The sequence below is a fragment of the Ambystoma mexicanum genome, chromosome 2p (assembly GCF_040938575.1).
Source record: "Ambystoma mexicanum isolate Mex_15411 chromosome 2p, UKY_AmexF1_1, whole genome shotgun sequence".
NCBI lineage: Eukaryota > Metazoa > Chordata > Amphibia > Caudata > Ambystomatidae > Ambystoma > Ambystoma mexicanum.
Genome location: NC_090923.1, coordinates 1,256,260,530 through 1,256,284,058, shown reverse-complemented (window position 1 = coordinate 1,256,284,058; position 23,529 = coordinate 1,256,260,530). Strand labels below are relative to the sequence as shown.

The window sequence follows — 23,529 nt, the reverse complement described above, 5'->3', positions numbered from 1 at the left end:
CCCCGCCTTCGCACTCAAGAGCTCATATATCCGAGATATTTCGTGCCCGCCCTCCGAGACATCATACATCATTTCTAGGGTGGCATCGGGTTCTTCTGGAAGTACTGTTTCAGGCCACCTTTCCCTCACCCATTTCATAATCCTGGTGTAAGTAATCTATTGGCCCTTGTGCACCCCTGTCACCTCCAGCAACCTCTGGAATTCCAGTGCCTCCCCCTCCTGCCATATGTCTGCAAGGGTGGCCAGGCCCACCAGTTCCCAGTATCTACGGACCCCTTTAGTCAGTTGAGTCTTACCCACATAACACCACCAACGGGGCGTCCTGAGAGAGCAGGTCTGGGTCACCCACAGTCCTCCATGCCCTGCGTCAGACCTCCCAGCCCAGCACCAACAGTCTCCCCATCTCCGACACCTTCGTTTTGTGCAGCCACACTGTTTCTTTTAGGAAGTATGGGGCAAAGTCACCCTGCAAAAGCCTGGCTTCCGCAGATTCCTCTGCGGACAACCACCTAGCTACATATAGTAGCTGTCCCGCCAAGTAATACATTTCAAAATTCGGCAGGTTTATGCCCCCCTTATCACCTGAGTTTTGTAGTTTCCACAGGGCCACCCTGTTCCTAGAATTGTGCCATATGAAGCCCCTGCACAGGCCATGGAGTCTGACAAAGAAACGTCTGGGGATCAAGTACGGGACATTCACAAAAAAGTGTAATAGTCTGGGCAAGACCACCATTTTAAGCAGTGCTGCTCTTCCCATCATGGCAAGGGGTAACTTGGACCAAAACACCATGCTATTTTTTATACCTTCATCAGCTTTCTCTGTGTTGTGTTTGTGCTCTACCTCTATCTTGTGGTATATGCTTATGCCTAGATATCTAAACGGCTCGGTCTGTGTTAGGCAGAAACCTGTGCAGTTCCCTCTGGGACCACTGCAAAAGATTTAAGACTACAGGTGTTTGGCAGTAAACCCACTTCGTAGCAGTCTGTACCACACAGATTCACTTGGTAGCTGTGGCTGAGCAGGCAGACTTCCCACAAGAAGAGTTAGGCAGTATACAAAGTATTCACAATAGGTCAAAAGAACACAGTACAACAAGCAAACACTGACCAGACCTTGGTGTAAAAGAGATATCATTATTTATTTAAAACCACATCTAGAAATCACACAGGCACTAATGTTAAGCAGTTAAAAACACGGTCACTAAAAGATATAACTCCCTTAGAAGAATATTTGACAAGTCTTAAGTAAAGCCCCACTTATTTTCAGACAGCGGTGAGCGCTTAATGCAGATGGCACTCTAATAATTCGTTTTAAAAGGGAGAGAAAAGCAGAGTATAATTTGAAACGGATCCCAACACTTTCACAAGAACACAACAAGCGAGGAAGGCAAGTAAAACCGTGAAGTTAGAGTTCAGAAGGCCGGATCTACTTTAAGAGGATCAGAACGAAATGTGTCCAAGGTCACACGGTTGAAGTGCACAAAAGTCTTGCAAAGGTTCAGAAAGAGTTGGACCAAAAGAAAGGGACCAGTTAGAGGGTCAAGGCAGCCAGCTCAGTCCAGAAGGTTAAGGGATTATTATTACCTTGTAGCAATCTTTAGAAAGGGAGGCCTGGCGGACACGGTACCTTAAAGTGGTGAGAATACTCCAGCGGGGGCAGTTGTTCCTGGCAGCGGATGCAAGTCGGTGCTTCGTCCGGGGGAAGAGAGGATCTCGTCGGGGAGGAAGATAGGAGTCCGTTGCACTGCCAGGGAAGAAAGCAGCCGCGGAGTTCTCAGGTAAACGGAGCGGTCCTTTTATTCGCGGTCCAGTGGTAAGTGGCTATCCGGTTGCTGGGGTGCTTGGCACGGGCAATTCGACCACAAGGCGTCCTGGGATGCGAGGAAAAGAAGGTAAACTGGTTGTGCCCACCAGTCAGGGGAAGAAGCCTCTCCAGCCGGGTGATCTTCTCTGTCGTCGGGAAGTAGTGAGTCGGTTCCGCAGGGCTCCACCGGTGGTGTCGTAGTGGCAGGTCGGCTCAGCTTCTCCCTCGTCGGATTCTCAGGTCCTGTGGCGACTTCTGAAGTTCCAGTCCCCAAAGTCCTGCTTTTATGCAGCACACCCCCATTCACTCAGCCTAGCTGTCAATCAAACATGCTAAGTGGTGAGCCGGCCGGCTCACCACTTGAGCCAATCATACAAGAGTGCGACTTCATTTACCAAGGTAACTCAGTCCTGGGTGCCTAAACTCCCTCCCACACCCCCTGTAGTACTCAGACAGAGTGGTACCACTTTTGGAGGCTTCTGTGGAGAGGCCCGCCAAAAAGTGGAACAAAGGGCTCGACTTGAGTTGGAGTCACAGAAGAGAACACAAACGCCATTTTAGAATCGAGTCTTGGCAAAAAATACCAACCGGCGAATTAATATTAAATAAATAAAACGGCGGTATGTTCGAGGCTATGAGAATTAAATAATTAAAGTTGGTAGCCTCGAACAATGGGAAAATCCCATAGGGATATATTTACGGTCGAATATAAAAAGTAGTATACACTGCCACCAGCCAAAACTCGATCAGGGGGGGACAGAGACGTGCCCCCTCGACTAACAGACCCCGGGGCAATCGAATTGCTCCGACCAATACGTCCACAATATGATGGTTTGTACAGGTTTCTGTTAATAATTTGGGACTAGTAAAGCCAATGGTGACTTTACATGCCCTGGGAGACAGTAGTCAGTCCCAGGGTATGGAGTCTATGGTGGGGTGTCACTATGACACCCCTGTGTCACTGCACGGAGGGTGCTGTGTAACACACATAGTAAAAACACATGAGACCCTATAGGGTAAAGGACCCCATAGCCCATAAAACACATTAACAGTCAAAGGAACACCATAAATCATGTCCAGAGTGGGAGAAAAAGAGTCTCACTCTTGGCAGGAGGAAAAAAAACAAACTCCAGAAATCCAGCAAAGCTGCTGGGGGACTCACTAGGTTAGGAAATTCAGCCTAAAGAGAGTATTCTCCCTAACAGTCTGCCAGGGTATCTGCAGAATGGGCAGTTTTTCCAGTGGAATGCTTTTGTACCTATCAAAGGGGAACACGTTGGACTTCCCGGGGTTTACCGATATGCCCGAGAGGGCGGCATAGCGATCCATCACCTCCAGCACATATTGCAAATTCTCTTCCGGGAAGCACAGATAAAGAAGCATGTCATCTGCATATAGTGATATCAAGTGCGTGTTTCCTGTCGTACGGATGCCCACCTCTCCATATTGTAACAAGGACACATACTTTGCTCTCAGTGTGACATATTCCACATAATGAACTTCAGCTGAGTAAATACTACTTTTAGCTCCCTTCTAGTTTCAATTCTTGCAGAAAGTCAATGACTCTAATTTGCAAATGTGTTAGAAAGCCGAATGGATAATCTCCGATTTCACCTCGCAATATCCATTCAATGATGGTTTAAAGTGTCTAACTCTTTGATTAACTAGTGCAGCACACTCGACCACTAGATGTCGTAAAGTCTCTTGTTGGTCAGCCTGTTTACAAAAACGGCAAAAATTTGCAGAAGATTTTATCATCTTGCGCTTGGCCTGCACCTCTTTAGTGTACCAAAGGTTGAACTGTAGGCGCATAAAATCACATCTATGTGTGGCTGATGGATATTGGACAATGAATCTCTCTGGATGAGTATACTTATTCCTAGTGAACTGATTCTCTTTGAAATCGCGGTAGGTTTCACATTTGACTCTTGTGTGCATCTAATCAGTCTGAAAGAGTCTTGTTTTTACCCTCATCAGGTTTTGTATCATAATCAATAGTGAAACATCTGCCGAGGCTAATGCGTGAATTACCGAAATAACGCCATTTGGCAATGTTTTTATCTTAAGAAGAAAAGACCTACTTAGCCAACATGCCTAGGACCATAGTTGATTGAAGCGCTAAAATGCATTTCCTAAATAGAGCAATTATATATAGCGAGATCAGTCCAAGTTTGTTAAGGATCCACACTATTGGAACACATTGTGGCAGGTGTAATAAGATATGCCAGTATTTCCCCTCCAGTTTGGCCCACAGCCCTTTAGCAAGAACTGGTTTAGTTTCTGAAGAATACAGAAGAATACAGAAGAATGGGTGTTACTTTCTGTAGGTAATAAGTGATAGCTGGTACCATAGTGAATTTACCATATTTGGCTTGCATTATCTTAGCTTGGGAAATCGATGTTGTTAATTTTATCTTTAGGGTGTCTCTGTAAACCTCAGTATCACCTTGATTTGCAATAACCATGCCTAAATAGGTATATTGATTGATGTACGCATTCTAATTTTACACCTCTTAGGGCCCATGTTTGATTTGTCTTCTTATGCTTACTTGCTAAGTTACACTTCATGACTTTTGTCTTGTGCAGATTTATTGTGAGAGAATTTGCTTGGACGTAGCTGTCTAGAGCCTCTAGTAGCCTCTGAAGACCCTTCGGGGGTTTTAGAAATGATCACTAAATCATCCGCATAGAGCAGAGATTTTATAGCTTGATTGCAGAGTTTAGGGGCGTCTGTGATAATATTCTTAAACGCATCACGTATGTCCGAAATGAAAAAATTAAAGAGGGCTGAGGCCAGGGTACATCCCTGCCTCAGCTCTCTAAATGTTTTAATTGGATCTGACAATTTTCCCTCTGAGAGTCTCACTTGAATGATGTTTTCATGATGTAAATCTCTAATCAAGGAGACAATATATGGCGGGCAACCCTTGCAAATCAATTTCCTTAATAATATCTGCATTGAGACCGAATCAAATGCAGCTTGTAGGTCTACAAAGACCAGATACAGTGGTTGTTTTTTGATGGCATGATTTGAAATAATAGAAGTCAACATTGGCAAGTTTACAGATGTGCCCAATCCTGGAATAAATCCAGTTTGAAACGTGTAACACTGAAAGTTTTCGGCTGTCCAAAGTCTCTGAGAATAAACCTTGAGAATATTTTCCCCGGTGCATCAAGAAGCTTGATTAGCATGTAGTTCGCCGCACAAGACCGATCACCCTTCTTCAAAATGGGAACTATCACTGAGCATTGCCATGTAGAAGGGATTGCATTCATTTTTATTATTTGATTAAAGATGTTATATAGAATACGGGCCCATAGAATCTGATCCTTTTTTTTTTACATATAATTATTTAGCCCATCTGGACCCGGTGCTCGAGAATTACTCAATTTGCTAATACTTTTCAAAAGATCTTCTTCTGAAATGTGCACTCCTTTGTAATTTGCCTGCTCGGAGACCGTTTTATTTTCACTTGCAAGTGGCAATGTATACATTTTAGAATAATACTCAACCCATTGACTCTCACTCACTCCATTTATCTGGACTGGCTTTTGAGCCACGTGACTCACAATGTTTATTAAGGTCCAAATCTGGGCTGTGTTTTTTTTCGAGATGACGTACAGCATTTCTTCTCCATCCGCTTGTAGTAATTGGGCTCGGTGAGACCGTAATCAATTCCTGCATTTACATTGAGCCGCCTTAATTGCCTTTTTTATCAATAACTGCTGAGGTTAAGATTGCTTTCTTCATGCTTCGGAACCAAGATTTCCTCTCCTGCACCTCTAGATTAAATTCATGGCTAGGTTTATAATAGGTATGTGTTGATGTTTTGGAGTGTACTTGGTATAAATGTAGGAAGTTTGTAAATGATTGATTTAGATGGAATTCTCTCCATATATGATTTTTTTAAAGTTGATATTTAATGATCTTAAAGCTGTCGGATTGCATGAGAATCGTGTTCAAGGACGATGATTTACAGTCAAGGACGGTCGAAATCTCGATTTATTGATTTCATTCGGAGCATAGTCAGAGAACCAATATAAACCCAGCAATTCATGATCACTATGCAATTGTTTCTGGATACTAAATTTTGTTGCTTGATTAAACGTGGTCTGCTTAAACAAAAATATGTTCGATGATGGAGGCACTGGTGGTCCTTCGCCAGGTGTTTTGAGCTGGTATTTCCCCCTGGAGAGAGCCAATGCACATGACAAAATGTCTTTCTTTCATTAGAACCAACCACTTCCTGCCGGATGCAGTTTTGTTATGTTTATTTGCTAAAAGTTGCATATTAAGATCCCCAGCTATAATAATATTCGTAATGTCTGGCGCCATCGCTACATTATTTAATAGTTGTTCCAGGTCAGAAAGAAACCGGTCATCTGTTATGCCAGCCGGGTTACGGTAGATAATAATAGCTATTGCCCCTCCCAGATATAATACCTTGACCATCAGCAAATACAGGTTTGGAGCTTTCCATGATGAAATACCCCAGTCTTTGTGATTTTTAAAAAAAAAATTTATAGCGACTAATAGTCCAGATGAAGGTCTACCACGAGCTGAAGTTTTGGCTGGGTGTAGGATTATAGAATGCTCCTCCCAAACGGGTCAGCCAAGTCTCCTGAAGTATTACTATATTGTATGCCTCAAGAGACTCGACACTAGAACCGACTAAATGCGAAAACCTGCACGTATTCCAGCTTGGAACACATATAACATGTGGCTGGGTTCCTGGAGTAAATTATGATCGTGCTTCAAACCCCCGTACTCGGTGACTTTTGATTTTTCCATGGTTCCCTTTCATTTAGTGCCCACTTCGCTTGAGTGGACATTTGTTTCTCACAGTAATCAATTGGACTGTTCTTATTGAGTATTTGTTCCTCATCATTATCAAATACTGTTGGATCTTGCGCTAAAAAAATCCCATGGCAAATAGCTCCATGCAAGTTTGCCATAGAGTGTGTCTAACAACGTTTGACTGCATCCACAACCGCACAACAGATAGGTTATCCACATTAAGAAATTCGACCTGCTCAATATCGGGAGAACTAATCTCTTGGAGACTCGCTACTTCTTCACAGTTGTCAAAATGCTCATTCTATTTAGGATGTATGAAGTGAATGGAGCGGCACGACACTTTAGGATTAACCTATACTACTTCTTCCACTTTTGTATGTTCTTGATTCTGCTCCGAGATGGAGCCTTGTCTTTGTGACTAGCAGTGTTATTTCTGCTGTTGCCTTCTAAAGCCTGTGACTTAATAAACGGTGAGCTAAAATATACAGTTTTAACTTGATCACAGGACCTATGCTCATATGCGATCTTTCTCGATTTGCATTGTTGTTTTGATTTGAATTAAAGTACTTTTCTACCACTTTGGCGATTTGGAAATTGATATCAACACTAGAACCAATCCTGGAAGCGTGTTCCACCCCCCCACATCTGTTTGACACCAATTGGCGTCTATATTCAATACACCACGCACATTAGGTCCCAACATGGGGCACATGTTATTTGATAATTCAACAGGTTTCCTTTCTTTGTCATAAAATGAAGAAGGCGCCTTATCCGCATATAGTTGCAACCCTACATTTTTGGAGCTACTTCCCCCGCTTTCCACTCTGAGTCCCCTCACTTCGAGATTGTACAGTGTTTGTTGTTTGTCAGTATTTCCCTGAGTGATATTAGTAGCAACAGGGGCATTGCTAGGGGGGGGCTAAGGGGGCTATAGCCCCTGATCTTTTGGTTGTAGCCCCGAATAGAATCTCAGGAGCTACAGCCAAAAGATTAGCTAGCCCCCAGTCCCAACAGTTCTGGCATCAGCTTAGCCCTGGGTCTTTTCCAGACCTAGCAACTCCCCTGAGTAGCAACTGTGTTAATCACCACGCTGCAGGACTAGGCTTCGGACAGAGAGCCACAGCGGGCTTCCTATTGTTTTCACCCTCTATACAAGGACCACCATCACTTTTCTGTGACTCTGCAATCGGGCAACTACTTGATTGTTGTAGCATGACATGTTTTTCAATGGATTTTTCAGTTTGCATTCTGATGTCAAACAAAATTCTTTCATGATCTGTTGAGGCACTGTCGGCTGCTGAGACCGACACAGCGGTACCCTCCGTCTGCTCTTGCATAGCAGCCGAAGTCCCCCCTGGGTCAGTCCTTTCAGGCTGCACTGCATCATGCGAACCTGTAATAGCATTCACCAGATCATTTAAGGGAGGATAATCGCTTACGTGAGTTCTTACCTCCTCTGTGGCATTACTCTGCAGTGAATTCAGAAACTTGATTTTAGATAAGACTGCACGAGTTGCTGCAGAGGTTTTGTTTTTTGGAGCAATTTTCTTCACAAATTGTTTGATACCACATCTTGCCCGGGTCGGGAGCCCCTTTTGATTTTTGCTTTTCTTTTTAACGGGACCACTCTCTTTAGTTTCATTTCTGATGTTGTTAACAAACAAGTTGTAGGTTGCCGCAATCTTATGATCATTTGATGTAACAATAGAAAAAGATAGGTTAGATGTCGTTTGGGCCACTTCCACTGCACAAATAACTGTTGTGATCTCAGGGAGAACACTCACACTCGCCACCTTAGCACTGGAGCCTTCATCTAAATTACCCTTGGATAAGCTCTTTACATTTTTGGTGAGCTGCACACTATATTTACATTCTTTATCACATTTTTGAGCCTTAGCAATATCATTCATCCATCGAGCTACTTGATCAATTTGTTTGCTCTGTTGAGTGATTTTGTCATCCAGAGTGTCAGAGTTTTGTGAGCGATACTATAGTCATGTGCATTGCGTTCTAGGTAATTCCCAACAAATCCGCTTGCGATTTCAACAGTGAGGCAGTCTTTGAACATGTTTCCGCCTGGTTCTTTTCCATGCGAGATCTCCCTCTACTTGAGGAAAATGTTGGCAATGTCCCGACTGCATAGAGTTCTTGAAAAGGCTTGGGGACTGATACAAACTGTTGGTTTCCGAATAAATAAGCGAAGATGATGCTTTTATTGAAATGTTTCCAATAGACTGAGACCCTGAGTCTCGAGCCATCGGGGTATCTAGAATTGTCACCATTTCTTCAAGCAACACTTTTTTTCCTTCAGGTATTACAGCCGATTTGAAGGAATAATTTGTTTCAGCCCTCTTTTTGGACATCTGCTAAAGGTAATTGTTTAGGAGAAGCAACTCTCTGATCTTCCATTCCTGTCATCTGTGTATCAAAAATTGACTGATCGGATGTCCGTGAGTTGCACGGTTGGAGTCTATCACATATGATTATACACGGTTTGCAGAACTCCCCCTGCGCAACCTTTTTTGTCCTGATCCAAACGCTCCAAATCAAGAATTTTGCGCTTCACCGCAATCACTGGGGTGGATTTAAGTACCACTGAGGCACTAGAGACTTTCAAATGGTTCGACATTCCCGATTTCAGTGAATACAACACGTGTGTCATGAACTATTTACACGGACGTTGGTTTCTCAACAGTATTTTAAGCCGTTCCGTAACGCCGCCTAGACTGTTCAAAAAGAACACTCTGCAGTCACAATGAAGGGCAGCCAGTCATTTATTACAAATCTCTGATCCCGTCAAGTTACATGATCGCTCAAAGAGGCATACTCCGCAGTCGCAACCACAATAACGTTGATACACGTTTGAATTAACGGTCAAATACGAACAACTGTAATTCAACCAGTTGGATCTCTCAGATACGGGAGCATATTTTCAGAGCGGTTATACAGTCAATGCAAAGCTTACCAATGCAGGGGGAGTGTGCCGTCTCCCCCCGCCACCCACCCCACTCACCATCCACTAGACACAAGACACACTGCTCGCACTCCGCACATGCGCGATTTATTTGAAGAAAGAGTCTTGAATGCCAGTAGAAACAAAACGAGGACTGGTCCAGTTCCAAGCTTGCAATGTAGAATCCAATTAACTAGAGCAAAGTGAAATGAAATGAAATTATATTTTATTTATATCGCGCTCGTACACAAGTGTTTCAGAGCGCGACCAGGCAAAAAGGGAGGGGAACAAGGGAGAGAAATCAAAACAGAAAAAAGTGATCTTACTAGGCCCAGTGACATTTAAGAAAGCACAAGTGCATGGGAAAGGAAAATGGGGGGAAAAGTGCAAGGGGGGGGTGGAAAGTGCAAAGCAGAGGAGAGAAAACATAAATATTAAATAGAATAAATAATAAATAAGGGCTTTAAAACCAGGGTAGTGCAGCCAGCAAGTGGCAGCTGAAAGTTAGTCAGAAAGGTATATCTGATAAGTGCAGAAGAAACGTGGGAGGGGGACTGTATGGGAACCCTACAGAACCCTAGTGCAGATGGTGGCCTGGAGGCAGTGCAGGAACGTGGCAGGGTGAGCAGGTACCTGGGCCCAAAAGAACAGAGGGTGGCCAGGTGCATAATGCCATGCGAAGAAACAGATCAACAGGGGAAAAGGGGGGCAAAGGCAGAGGCAAAGAGGAAGGTCTTGAGAAGTTTCCGGAACCGAAGATGTTTTTCCTCAAGTTTCTAGGTGGCCGGGAGGCTGTTCCAAAGGGAGGCACCCGCCGAAGACGGGGATCTACCCCCAGCTCGTTTTTTTGCAAACCGAGTAGAGGAGCGAAGGGCTCAAGAGGAGAGGTATTTACAGAGGGATAGTTGAAGGTATTTTGGACCCAAGCCCCAGAACGCCTTGTGGACAATGTAGAGGGTTTTAAATTTAATCCTCGCATCCACTGGGAGCCAATGAAGGGATTTCAAGGCTGGAGAGATATGATCCCAGGGCTTGAGGCCAAGGACAAGTCTCGCAGTCCTGTTCTGGATTAGTTGTAGAGGGCAGAGAGTAGAGGAAGGTAGATTTAGGAAGAGGCTGTTACAGTAATCCAGTCTGGAAAGAACAAGAGCTTGGGAGACAGTGAACTTTTTAGGGGGCGGAGAAGGAAAGTGTAGAGTCAAAGATAACCCCAAGGTTCTTAGCCGCGCAAGTGGGGTCGGAGGAGGGCCAAAGGTGTACCAATAAGGAGGATCTCAGTCTTGTTGGAATTTAGACATAGATCATTTGCGGCACACCAATTTTTAATGGCAATTAGACAATCAGAGATGAGGGAAGGAGAGGAGGAGGCTGAAGGAAGCCTGAAAATAAGTTTGGTGTCGTCAGCATAGCGCTGGAAAGTTGAGCAGAACATTGAGATGCAGTAAGCGAGAGTTGCCAGGTATTGGTTGACAAGCCAGGGCAAGAGGATAGACCCCTGGCGGACACACATGTGGAGAGGGAGATAGAAGATAGGATGGACCCAAGTTGTACCTAGGAGGGTCGATCAGAGAGAAAAGAGGTCAGCCAGGCCAGAGCCTGATCAGTGATACCGTGGTTGAAGTCAAGTCTGCTCTCCACACCTCCACAAGACACACTGCTCGCACACCACGCCGCGCTGAAGGCATTCTCCAGATGGTCAAAAAAATTCCGGAATGCCCAGAATCTTCCGGCCTTCGAGTCCTTGAGGTTGCTCGGCCTCATGGCATCCTGCATTTTCCTGGTGCCGGAGGCCTGCCTGAGAATGAGATACCTTCAATGGGCTCTCCGATCGCAGTGGTCCCAGTTCTCAGGACAGATGTCGGACCGCCTTTAGATTCCGACCAAGGTCTCACACAATCTTCTGTGGTGGGCCTGCGAGGGAAATGTTCTGAAGGGAGAACACTTTTGGCAACCATGGCCGGAGATAACGGTAGTAACAGACACCTCACTCACCGGGTGGGGAGCTCAAGCCAACGGTTTGACTGTCAGCGGTCTCCATCGGAGTCCAAGCTACACATCAATCTTTTGGAGCTGAGAGCAATCAGACTGGAGCTGAAGGCTTTTCTACCGTCTGTACGGGGAAAGAATGTCCTGATAATGACGGACAATATGGTGGCCATGCACTACCTCAACAGGAGAGGAGGCGTAGGGTTACTACCACTGTGCAGAAAGGCAATGGAGCTCTGGTATTGGGCTATTCAAGAAGCGCTCATCAGAGGAATGCTCCTATTTCAAGATCCCTCTGGTCACTCAGTTCCTAAAAGGGCTCACAAATGTGTTCCCGCCATCTACATTTCAAGTTCCGGTTTGGGACCTCAACCTGGTTTTGAAATTCTTGATGGGTGTACCATTTGAACCCTTGCACTCATGTCCGTTGAGGTTGTTCACCTTTAAGACAATACTATTGGTTACTCTTACATCTGCACGTAGAGTGAGCGAGTTGCAAGTGCTTTCTTCCAAGCCACCCTTTACTATATTTCACAAAGATAGTATGGGCAGCACTAGGCATCCCCAAATGAGAACACCTCACCGCAGCCAGGAAACAAGCTAACTGGTTACCCATCAGGGAGCGAATACTCTTTAAAACCCTAGCTCTGACCCACAAATGTGTCATCCAAACTGCCCCCCCTACCTGTGCCAAAGAATGCACGTTTCCACAACTAACAGACCGACCAGAACGCCCTACTCCAACTTGCTAACAGTTCCCAGAATTGAGAGAGTCCGAGCAGGCAAAGCCAGCTTCCCTTATCTGGCAGCCCAGCACTGGAACTCCCTTCCTCCAACACTCAGAAGTGAAATTTCACACTTTGCCTTCCGCAAAGCAGTCAAGACCCGACTCTTTAATTAATCCACTCCCCCTCTCACAAGGTGCTACACACTCTGCCACATTGTACTATGTATGTATGTAACTAACCTGTATTGATTCGACGCCCACTGTAACTAAGCCTTTGCATGTAACAGCGCTGTGATGCCTCTGGGCTGTTTTGCACGCTACATAAATCTAAATAAATATTAAAAACAGGGTTGTGTTGAAGGTGAAACCCTCCTTCCTGCCTAAGGTGGTGTCGGACTTTCACTTAAGGCAGAAAATTGTGCTGCCGACCTTATATCCTCCTCCACATCCTAGTAAGGAAGAGGAAAGGCTACATAGGTTGGATCCTAGGAGAGCACTAAGTTTTTATATTTCCAGAATGTCCAAATTGAGAGTGGACGACCAACTCTTTGTAGGGTATACAGGACACAGACTACGCCAGGCTGTTTCTAAACAGTCATTGTCTAGGTGGATCATCCACACGATTTCTGAATGCTACAGTCTGGCGGGCAAGGACCCTCCTGAGAGCTTGCGTGCTCATTCCACCAGAGGTATGGCCACTTCGACAGCCCTGCAGAGGGGTGTCCCTATTAAAAACATCTGTGATGCTGCAACGTGGTCCTCCATACACGTTTACTAAGCATTACTCTCTGGATAATTCCCATGCTCAGGATGTTTCTTTTGGTAAGGCAGTCCTTTACTCTGCTCTTTAAAATTTCTGCATGTCTAAATTCTTCACCCTCCGCCTATTATCGATACTGCTTTGGGAGTCTATCAAAGATGAGGAATACGTTGGAGGACACTATCCACGATCCTCTGCGATATCACCCATGGGAGGGGGGCACCCTGGGGGCCTATCCACGATCCTCTGCGATACCGCCCATGGGAGGGGGGGCAACCTGGGGGCTCATGGCGCACGCAGCTCCCGGTGGCCTCCTGGCTTCGCCTCCGCTGGCCCATCTGCCGGCTGTCTCCGAAGGGGGGGCCAAGCAGGCGGTGCAGGGCGGGAGGAGTCCCGAGGACGATGGAGTCTTTGAGGAGCTCCGAGTGCCAGCCACAGCCTGTGTTGGCGTCCTGGGATGCAGGGGTTAGGCGGCCCTTTCCCAGCCTTTTCAATCTCTGGCTCCCGTGTTAGCCAATATCTCAAAGGAAACGCCCAGTGGGCTTGGAAACGTTAAATCCAGCCAACAAAACTCTCAAGATTGAAGTGATAGTTCATTCTGGGCCTAAGGAACAGTTGCCAGATCCTACCACCAACCTAGTCTCTGTGCCGCAAAGTCTCCTCACAAGCAGAACCCCATCCCCGGTACAAATCAAAATGCCATCCATCAACAATCCCCTCAGAGGCCAAAGTTACCCAGTCCAGTTGCAGAAGGGGCAAAAACAAGTGATATATCCTAAAAGTGTCCAAGAAACTAGTTGGACACCCCCTTTTTGGGGATCAAGAGACAATCGAAGCCAAAAGGCCCCGCCAAATCCACTGGACAGTGTAGTGGTCCCACACTAAGAGACGTGCACTCACGGAAAGGTCAGCGCAGCCATCTTAGCATGGCCAGGAAGAACGCCATGGGAAAACCAACAGCCTTGAGTTTAGTGACAGACGTCTTCAATTTCCATTCCCACTTTGCAACAGGACATAAAGTTGACCTTTCGGACGCCGAAATACTGGAAGCAGTGCAAGAATGCCAGCGGCTATACAAGCAAAGAAGGCTTGAGCCTTCCCCAGGGAAAACAGTCAATTCCTACTTATCTTCTCACAGCCCAGGTGGCACTTCAGATTGTCGGGGTCTTGTGAGTCTCCTTCGTCTAAAACGGATCCCACCCCCCCCCCGTCAGCCATCCTTCCAGTTCTAGAGTCCTCAACTTCTTCTCAACAAAGTCCTACGAGTTCACCTCATAGTGTCCGACTGATGGGACCACCAAGGATCACCCCACCAACTTTCCCATTTTCCCCAGTAGAAGCCCGCTTTTCCTACGTGGTCTCCCACCTACAGACTGGTTACACCGGCTACGCAGCCTAGAACCATCGTTCCCACAAGGGAAACACGTGCATTGTCGATGTCTCTGGTGGATCGAAATGAAAAACAGCGTGCACCACCTCCTAGACTTTCCCATTCGAACAACGCTGACCTCCTCCCTGTGGAGTCCAGTCATCTTGTAGTATGAGACAAACATGAGGTCGTGCCCTTTTGGGAAATACATAACCAACACTTGAGCTCCGGTTCCCACCATAGAAGCTCTTTGGATTCTCACCATGTTCATTCCTCACAGAGACAGATGTCCCAAACTTCTCTGCTTCTCTCCTCTCCTTCCAGATCCCAAGTTCTGGCTCCTTCTGCACCAAAAGAAACACCCTCCAAAAAGCCAGACATTCTTTCAATCATGTCGCAGTCTCCATTGCTCTGGCTCCATTTACCAAGTTGTACGAGTCAATCAACGATGCGCTAAAAGACCATACAACTATTCAGGCCATGATGCACACCACACTTATCTACCTTGAGGGATATAGAATGGCGCTAGAAGAATGATCAAAAACCCCTGGCCCAAACTTAAATTTCCTGTCCTAGCAACCAACACCTGCAAAGAAAAATTGCCTATCATCAGCAGATGTATCTTCTACCATAAATTCCCCTTCTGATAGCGTGTCCAAATTTTCTACAACTATTGATTTGACCAAAGTACTGCAGGCGACTTTGCCAGTCCGGTCAACTACAAGCGCGGCTCCCAGCTTAGTCCTAACGGTGCAAAAAGAAGGTGCCCGGCAAGTGACGGGTGATGTAATCTTCATCCTGGACAATCGGACTCAAAAAGTGGCTGCCAAACAGGCCGGTACAGGAGGCCAAGAACTGGCATACTCAATTTTTCGAAAAACAAGAGAGCAATCTGATAAAATCTCTGACACTCAGTCCACTGTGGTATGCTGCGCCTCTAGAGCTCAGCACCCCTCGAGCTTTCCATCTCCATCTAATCCAGCCAGTACCACTTCAGCATCGACAAGTGTCACGAACAGGCAATCAAATAAGAAGGCGCCCAAAAGTATGCACCTAACTTGTCCAGAGAATCCCAGAAGTTCTCCTGACTCACCAAAAACAGCTGAGGAGTTTCTTGCAACTGACTACCTCATGAATATCAGTCAACATCTTAACGACGACCCTCCCACCACAGTGAATAGCCTCGATCAGGTGGCAACTGATCCGCCAAATTTGGCCTTGAATCCATGCCCACTTGTCCCAAATTTGAGCTCATACGACTGTGAGGTCTCAATCAAACCTTTCTCTACGCTGGAGGAACGCTGTGAAAAATTATCACAGGAGTGAAAAAGTTCCTTCAAAAGTTGGGCAAGCCCCCAAAAAGCCTAACAGAGTAAAGTTGCTGTGAGAAAATGCGTCGCCGAAGTCCAGAACGCAGCCCGATTATCTTCCCATCCAAAGGAAAAGCCAGGGGCTGACGAAATCATAAAAAGAAAACCCCAGAGAGTTGAGGGGAGAGACTAACTTTGTCGCGAACAAACCACTACGGCTATACATCATAGATCTAGAACAGAAGTCTACCACAGACACCCTGCAAGAACAGATCAATCAAAATGGTCACTCAAACTGGAGCAGATACCGGCTAGCCATGATGAAATCACCCTAAACAGAAGAGGGGTGTTGACCCTGCTCCACCTCATTCCGAATGTTCAGCGGATCAAAACTGACGACCTTCAAATTGTCGACCCAAGTCACAGACACCGTATAGCCAGAGCCCACCTGCATATTTCATCTTTTAGGGTGAAAAACCTTCTCACACAGGAGTCAGTAGAACTCTTAAGGTTGGGCTACGTCCTCACGGAACCGGTACCAGAAAAATCATCCTCTCCTTCGATAAAGCCCCGAAAGAAAATCAAACGGAGCCACAGATTCTACCACTTTCTCCTTCAATTTTAGGACTCAGACCCATAAGGAGAAAGAATATCTCTGCAGACGCTCCCAAGAGGAAGTCTGCAGCAAGTTCAGAGATTAAAATGAGGCAAGGCCACACTGGATATGCTAAAGAGAGGAGCTATGCAAATGGGTGATGGAGTTTAGGGCAGAGCAGGAGGTGAGCAACAGGTTAAAGGTGGCCACTATGATTGTAAAGGGGCTTAACTCCCCTACGAAAAGATTCCTGGTTGGAAGGTCGTTTGGAATAAGCCTGATGTTCTGCTGTTGCAGGAGACACAGTTGATTAAGGGAGAGGAACGTAAGATTTATAAAAAAACATATTGGGCATCATGGACCTTTAGGAAGGGGGGGTGGGAATTCTCCTTAGAAAAATGCTGATCATTGAGGATATAGAGTTGCTTAGAGGGGCGGGGAGATGGTTGAATATTAGAGGGTCATTGAATGCAGCTAGGATAACAATTTGCTCCATCTATTGCCTGAATCAGGGTCATGGTGCCTTTGCAGATACAGTGCTCAGGGAAATGATAGATATTAGGGTTGGGCTGCTTGTGGTGGGACGGGACTTGTATGGATGGACAGGAACGCTGATAGGAGAGCGATTATGGTAAGGGAGACAGGAGGTGACACTGGTGCAGGAAACACTTTTTAACTGGTTCTAGATAAGTATTTATTTGACACATGGAGGGAGCTCCAGTCCGGGGAGAGGGAACATTTGTTTTTCTCCAATATGCACAGAACCTTCATGAGAACGGATTATATTCTGTTGGCAAAGGGGCTGGAGTACAGGAATGGTGCAAGTGACCTGGTTTGAGGTAGCTTGGTCGGAACCATAAAATGGTTATGACGCAGCTGGACATGGGGGGGAATGGATTAGTCAGATACGACATGGAGATGTAATGGTCATCTCTTAAAGCATGAGGTACTCAAAGGGATGAAGAGAGAAATCTAATTCTACTTCTGGGAGAACGATAAGGAAAACATTAGGTGCAGTGTAATGTGGGAGGCAGCAAAGGCTACAATGCAGGGATTATTGATAAAGGAAGGATCCAGGTTGAAAAGGCAAATAACTTTGATAGAAAATGAACTCATAAAGGAGATCAGGGAGTTGGAGAAACGGGAGATTGATGGAGTATTTGTGTAAATGTCACTAGGAGACCTACAGGGGGAAAAATGGATTTGAAGGATCTGAACATGAAAGCAGTAATCTGGCAGCTCAGATACATGAAGCAAAATTATTATGATGGTGGGGATAAAGCAAGGACCATGTTAGCCCCCCCGACTATGAGCCCAGAGAATGGACAGAAGTATGGGTCAGTTAAATGGTAAATTGGGGGCACAGGTGAGGACTATGCAGTGCATAGTGGAATGCTTTTGGGACGTCCATCAAGACCTTTACTATGGGGGGCAGAGGATAGAGAGAGGAGGCATCAAGGCCTACCTGGACGGAGTGGACATGCCAACCCTGGACGGAGAAAGCACAGAAGGATAAATGTGGAAATAACAGGTGAGATGAGTTCCGGTAATCTGGTAGAGCATCAGGAATGGGTGGTTTCACAGTGGGGTTTTATAAACATGTTGAGGGAACTCTGATGCCACATTTAGTGACAGTGTTTAATAACATTATGGAGGAGGGGGACATACCACCTTAATTTATGAAGGCATTAATCGGTATGCAGTGATTATAACGAATACCAAAATAACTAATACCATTATAACGAAGCTAAAATAACGAATTGCAAAATAACGAATTTGGGAAAAAAGGGCTTGAGAGGGGGATAGTGGTTTTAGGGGTGGGGAAAAGTATTAAGAACAATAAAGGGGGGCCTTGGGGAAGAGAACGCCCCCCCCCCCCCACCGCCCCAAAAAAAACAAAAAATGAATGTTATTTTGGAATTCCTTATTATGGTATTCGTTATTATGGTATTAGTTATTTTGGATTCATTATAATTACATGTAACCCATTAATCACATTCATTTCTAAAGGGGGGGGGGAGAGACCCGATGGAATGTGCTTCGTACAGGCCCATCGCCCTGTTGAATGTGGACGCAAAGATCTTTGCAAGGGGGCTGGCGACAAGAATTGACTGGGTTCTTCCAGACTGATAGGCACAGACCAAGTGGGGTTTATCAGGGGAACACGAGTGGCGGATATGATCAGGAAAAGACGGAATCTGATAGAATGGTCAGAGTTGGGTCACGTAGACTTGGTGCTGGTCTCCCTCACTGCTGAGAAACCGGGTTGGATGGTCCTTCCCATTTGGGATTTTGGAGCAGGCGAAGCTGGGTCGTAGGGTGAGGAGAGAACTTGAGGCCTTGTATACAAATCCTATGACCCAGGTAGTTGTGAACGGGAAACTGTCAAGATTTATTGATTTGGAGAAGGGCACAAGGCATGGATGCCTGCTGCCACCCTTGTTCATCCTGACGCTGCAGCCACTGGCAAGGACAATAATAGCAAACCCTGATATTCAAGGAATTTGGAGTAGGAGAGAAAGACTTGGGACTCTTTGTGGATGGCATTCTATTGCACTTGCAGGACCCACTACTTCCCATTCCGATAGTGTTCAGGGGGTTGGAGAAATATGTGTGCTTACCAGGATTTCAAATAAATAGAGAGAACTCAGTAGCATTTCCCTTAGGCACACAGGAGAAGAGGGACAGGACAGACCTCAAAAGTGACTCCCTGTGGGTTAGTGCGACAAACTTCCAGTATTTAGGGATAACCATTACAAAGGATATTGGGTCCTTGTGTGAGGCAAACTGCCCACCACTGATAAGGTCATTTTATAGGGATACGGATGAATGGTTCAGAATCAACCTGTCATTCCTAGGTAGAGCCAATTTGATTAAGATGAATATACTTCCCAGACTTGCTGTTGGTATTTCGGTTTCATCCAAAAAGACCAGAAAGAAATGACCTACCCAACCAAAAGTCCTAAATAAGGTACTACCAAATGTTCTACTTTTTAAAAGTTTGATTTAAAAAAAAAAAACATTTTTTATAAACCGTTAAAAGGGCTGCGGGGGTGTCAGCCTGTCCTTCAGTCCCCCCCAAAAAAAAGGAAAGGACCCTGCGGCACCAGTTCCCGATCACGGAAGTGAAAGGGAACAGGTGTTGCAGGGCAAATGGGAGGCAAGGTAAGTAGGGGATTGGGGTGGGGATGTGGGTGAGGGTTTGGGCAGGGGTATGGCCAATTCAGAAATGTTCAGGGGAGAAAAGACTGAAGGCCATTTCTAAAAAATTATCTTTGGTATTTTCTCCCTCGAAAATGTTTAACTCCATCTTTCAACCCGAAGCCTGTATTTCATATGCTACCATTGGAGTTGCCAGCTACGATGTTATGGGAAGTACAGCATATGCCATGAAGATTTATGTGACAGGAAAATGCCCAAGATTGGCTAACATGTTGACATGGCCAAAGGAAGAAGGTGGGGTGGGTCTGCTGGACCTGGATCACTACTATGGTGCTCCTCAGTTGAGGGTTCTGGTTGCACAATGGGCCGATTTAGAAGTTCAGCTGTTGACCACGGTTACGTTGGGAGAATGGATGTGGGCTGGGAAAAATAGGATGCACAAATGGGTGCGAGAACACAGGATTCTGCAGGTACTGGGGGATGTCTGGGGGAATGGCAGAAAGATGAAGAGACGTCCCCTCTCAACCATGTATGGGCACTACCAATCAGAGGTGTGTCTGTAGCCCAGAATATTCTGTACTTTATTACTTGCTGTGGTTATTGGTGTATACAACTACTATGGAGATCCAAAAGCTATGTGAAAACCCTAGTTTAATGATGGATGGGTTTGGGGGTATACTAGAGGGATGGAAGGAAAGCTAACCGAATTCACAAGTTTTGAGTAAGATTGCAAATTGGAAGCTAGATAATGTCACTGAGTCCAGGACTGAACCTGGTCAAGGGGGAACGGGGACTCCTCCAAACCCGGAGTAGTGGGCCTACCGAAGCAGAAGCCAGAACCAACCCTGTCCCAATCACAGGTAGTAGGAGTTTGGGGGGGGGGGTGTAAGAAGTTTAGAGTCCCTGAAACGCCCTCTTGTGCCTTAAATGGAAATACCAGTACACAGTGCCTACCAGTACCAGAGCCACCCTTGTGAAGCTGGGGAGGTGACCCCGCTACACAACACCCTCCCTAGGTGTCAAGGCAAGTGGGATCTTACCAGGAGAGACTCCCCCCTCCCCCCCCTTGGGGACAAGAACTCCCATTCCCGTGAGGAACTCTTCGATGCCCTCAAAGTGATGGCCTATATGGATTTGTCTAACATAACAGAACATTATCAATTCCATAAAAATGAAGTGAACTTATGCTATCCACAACATATCCACAACAGAAAACTAATACTATCCCTTTAAATCAGTCCCTCCAATGTACTGTGACAAGGATGCTAGAAAGGGATGATATGACAAGGATGGGGGTGGGGGTGCGAGATAGGCCAGAGAGACTGCGAGAGAGGGTAAGTAGGCGAGAGAAGCTGGAAAGCAGAGCAAACCAGGGGAAGCCCCGTGTGCGTAGCAGGGCAGAAACAGGCAGAGCTCTCAGTACACGCAGAGCCCGTGTAAGTCAATCGAGCTTCGACGCAGAGTCGAAGACGCTGGGAGTCCGGCAAATGAGAACGGAAGAAAACGCACCACGATTGAAGAGAGAGTTCAGTGCTGACGTGACCACACAGCAATGGTGGTGGGAAGTCCACCCGCAGAACACTGCCAATACCACTGACGAGAGAAACCCACTCCCGATCCGAGATACATCGCATGCAAGTTCGATATGGAAGATGAGAACAAAACGCACGTGAAACAGATGGTGTGACAAATGAGCTGCGGATCCAAGAAGAAGCAGAAAGAGTCCATGACCTTACCCGTACCAGTGATGTTCTCCAACGACATAAATAAAAGGTAATACGAGTAGCGGGATTACCAGACAGTTAAGAGGGACTCATTATAAGTCGAACAAAACTGGTCCCACTGTTAATGGGAAAAGTAATGGAAATAAGCAGAGGAATGACGCCAGGTTCATGAAAGGCAAAGCTACATGAAATACACAAAGTAGGAGAGAAGGTGAGTTGAAAACGTGTTGCTTTAGGAGCAGGGAAAAGTCAACCCAGGTCCTGAAGATGAGAAAGAGAATATAATAAAGACATTTGGGAAACACACACCCAAGAGACTAGGAAGTCAAATCTCATAAATGGAACGGCACTCTGGCAAGAGAGGCTGGAACCTGACAAGAAATCTAGGAGAAACTTATACAAAAGTAATACTGTTTGCATTAAAGAGGAGAGGAAAACTAGTAGTCCCCTATAAGGGTTACAGAACTTAATCAAGAAGATACTAAGAGTCTATTTGTGTATGGTCTATTGAGTGGAACGAAAGAACATAGACAATCCTGTGACAAAACAAAGCTACCAGGAGAAGGTAGTCATTCTCCTATCCTTAGTTAAACTAGTGGTAGGGACAGATGAGTTCGATTTGGACAATGTATGGACTTGTTTCTAGACATTCATCCTGACTGACGAGCACCTTAACTAGTAAAATAGATGGGGAATACCCCATAGATATAGGGAGAGTTGGGCCTTATTTTACTTTAGAATAAATATCATGCTTAAAATGTCATCACAGCCTATGTGTCTTTCTTCTGATCCTCTACAGACTGCAAGTACCAGCAGGCCCAGTGACAAAGCACAATCAGAGCTGAAGAATGAGAGTGGGGCCACACACAACACGAGCTGCACCACGATACTAGACAGAATTTAGGCGAAAAGCAAACAACTCACAGCGGGCAAGAGAACCTGAAATGCCAGTACCACAGCACATTATGGAAACAGACAGAGCCATGTTGAATAGGGGAAGGGCTAACACAGGTTTTGAAACCTTGCACTTGTGTGACCTGGCCCCGGAGAAGGACAGTCACAGATTGGCCCGTAGAGTCAGGTGAGCATTGGGACCAATGAAAGGGGGAGTGATAGAGGTAGGAACAGAACAGTTTAAAATGGAAAGGGATGATGAATGCAAGAGTGTGGGTTTTGAGTGAGATCGGAAGTAGTGGGGCTGGACCGAGGGACCAGGTGGAAGAAGCATGGTGGAGAAGAGTGCTGAGGTGTTGGTGCAGAGTGTAGATGAAGTATTCGTTGAAAGACAGAGGAGTGCCCTTTGAAAGTTAGTTGCTGTGAATGTGGGAGAGTATCCGAGAGTGGCTGCAGTGATATGGGTGAGAGGGAGAAGGTGTTGAGTGGGAAGAAGAGAGAGGAGAGGGATTCAGAGAGAAGGGTGGGTAGGCGGGGCAATAGGAGAGCGTTCAGGAGAGAGGAGAGGAGAAGGGTGAGTAGGGAGAGAGTGACCATCGGATGAGGAGTAAAGAAGGGAATACAACGGCACGGAATGAGAAAGGACAAGGGAGGGGGAGAGCAAGTGCAGAATAGAGGGATTAGCAAGATCAGGTAATAAGCGAAAGAGAGCTACTGAGACAGAGAATAGACTTCACAAGATAAACCTCCTGATTATTGTTGAGAACCTGGGGAGTGGTAGATTTGGGAACTCTAGAAGAAACCCAGGGGAAACTGGTAGATGGGGCCTTGGCTTTGGGCCCTCACCTATAGCTAGCTTTAGATAGTCGGTGTTACCAATAGCTAATTGGAAAAACTGGGTTTCAGGGACGCCTGACCCACGACTTAACCAGAACAAAAGCTATACATGTATCTATTTGTGAAATGAGAGTTTTGAACAATCATTTTGGAGTTTGGGAGTTTGTACTGCTATCTGTGACAAAGAAGACTGTCAGTATGTGGGTGTCCCTAGGACTATGGGGAACACTTTACTCTAGAGTGTTGTCTGACTCAGTATTCTCTTTACCTCAGGAGGTTGTGGCCCAAAAGAATGTGGAGTGATTGCCCGCTACTCAGTGGCTTGTACTACCTCCAAAGCGTTCGGTCAGGAAAAGGTTTTATGAGGGCCACACTCCCTCCAACCACCCACGGGCACCCCTCTTAGACCCAGTCACCCCCTCTCCGCTGCTTCCTTTAGCCTCTCACCAGGCCAGCTGCATCTATGCTCAGCATAGACCACAAAGCTACAGCCTGCAGCTGTGCATGTCCCCTGTGACTCAGGTTCCTCCTAATCTTGAGCATCTGAGTAACATTACGCAGCAGGTGCCATATCAGGTAGTTGTTCCGGTGTGCAGAAACTCCACACAAC

The 23,529-nt window shown here is 45.9% G+C and overlaps 1 protein-coding gene across 7 annotated transcripts in view; it reads left to right on the top strand.

Annotated features, from left to right (window-relative positions):
* Positions 1-23,529, top strand: part of PTCD1 (pentatricopeptide repeat domain 1) — a 688,818-nt gene that overhangs the window by 332,055 nt on the left and 333,234 nt on the right. The window lies entirely within an intron of this gene.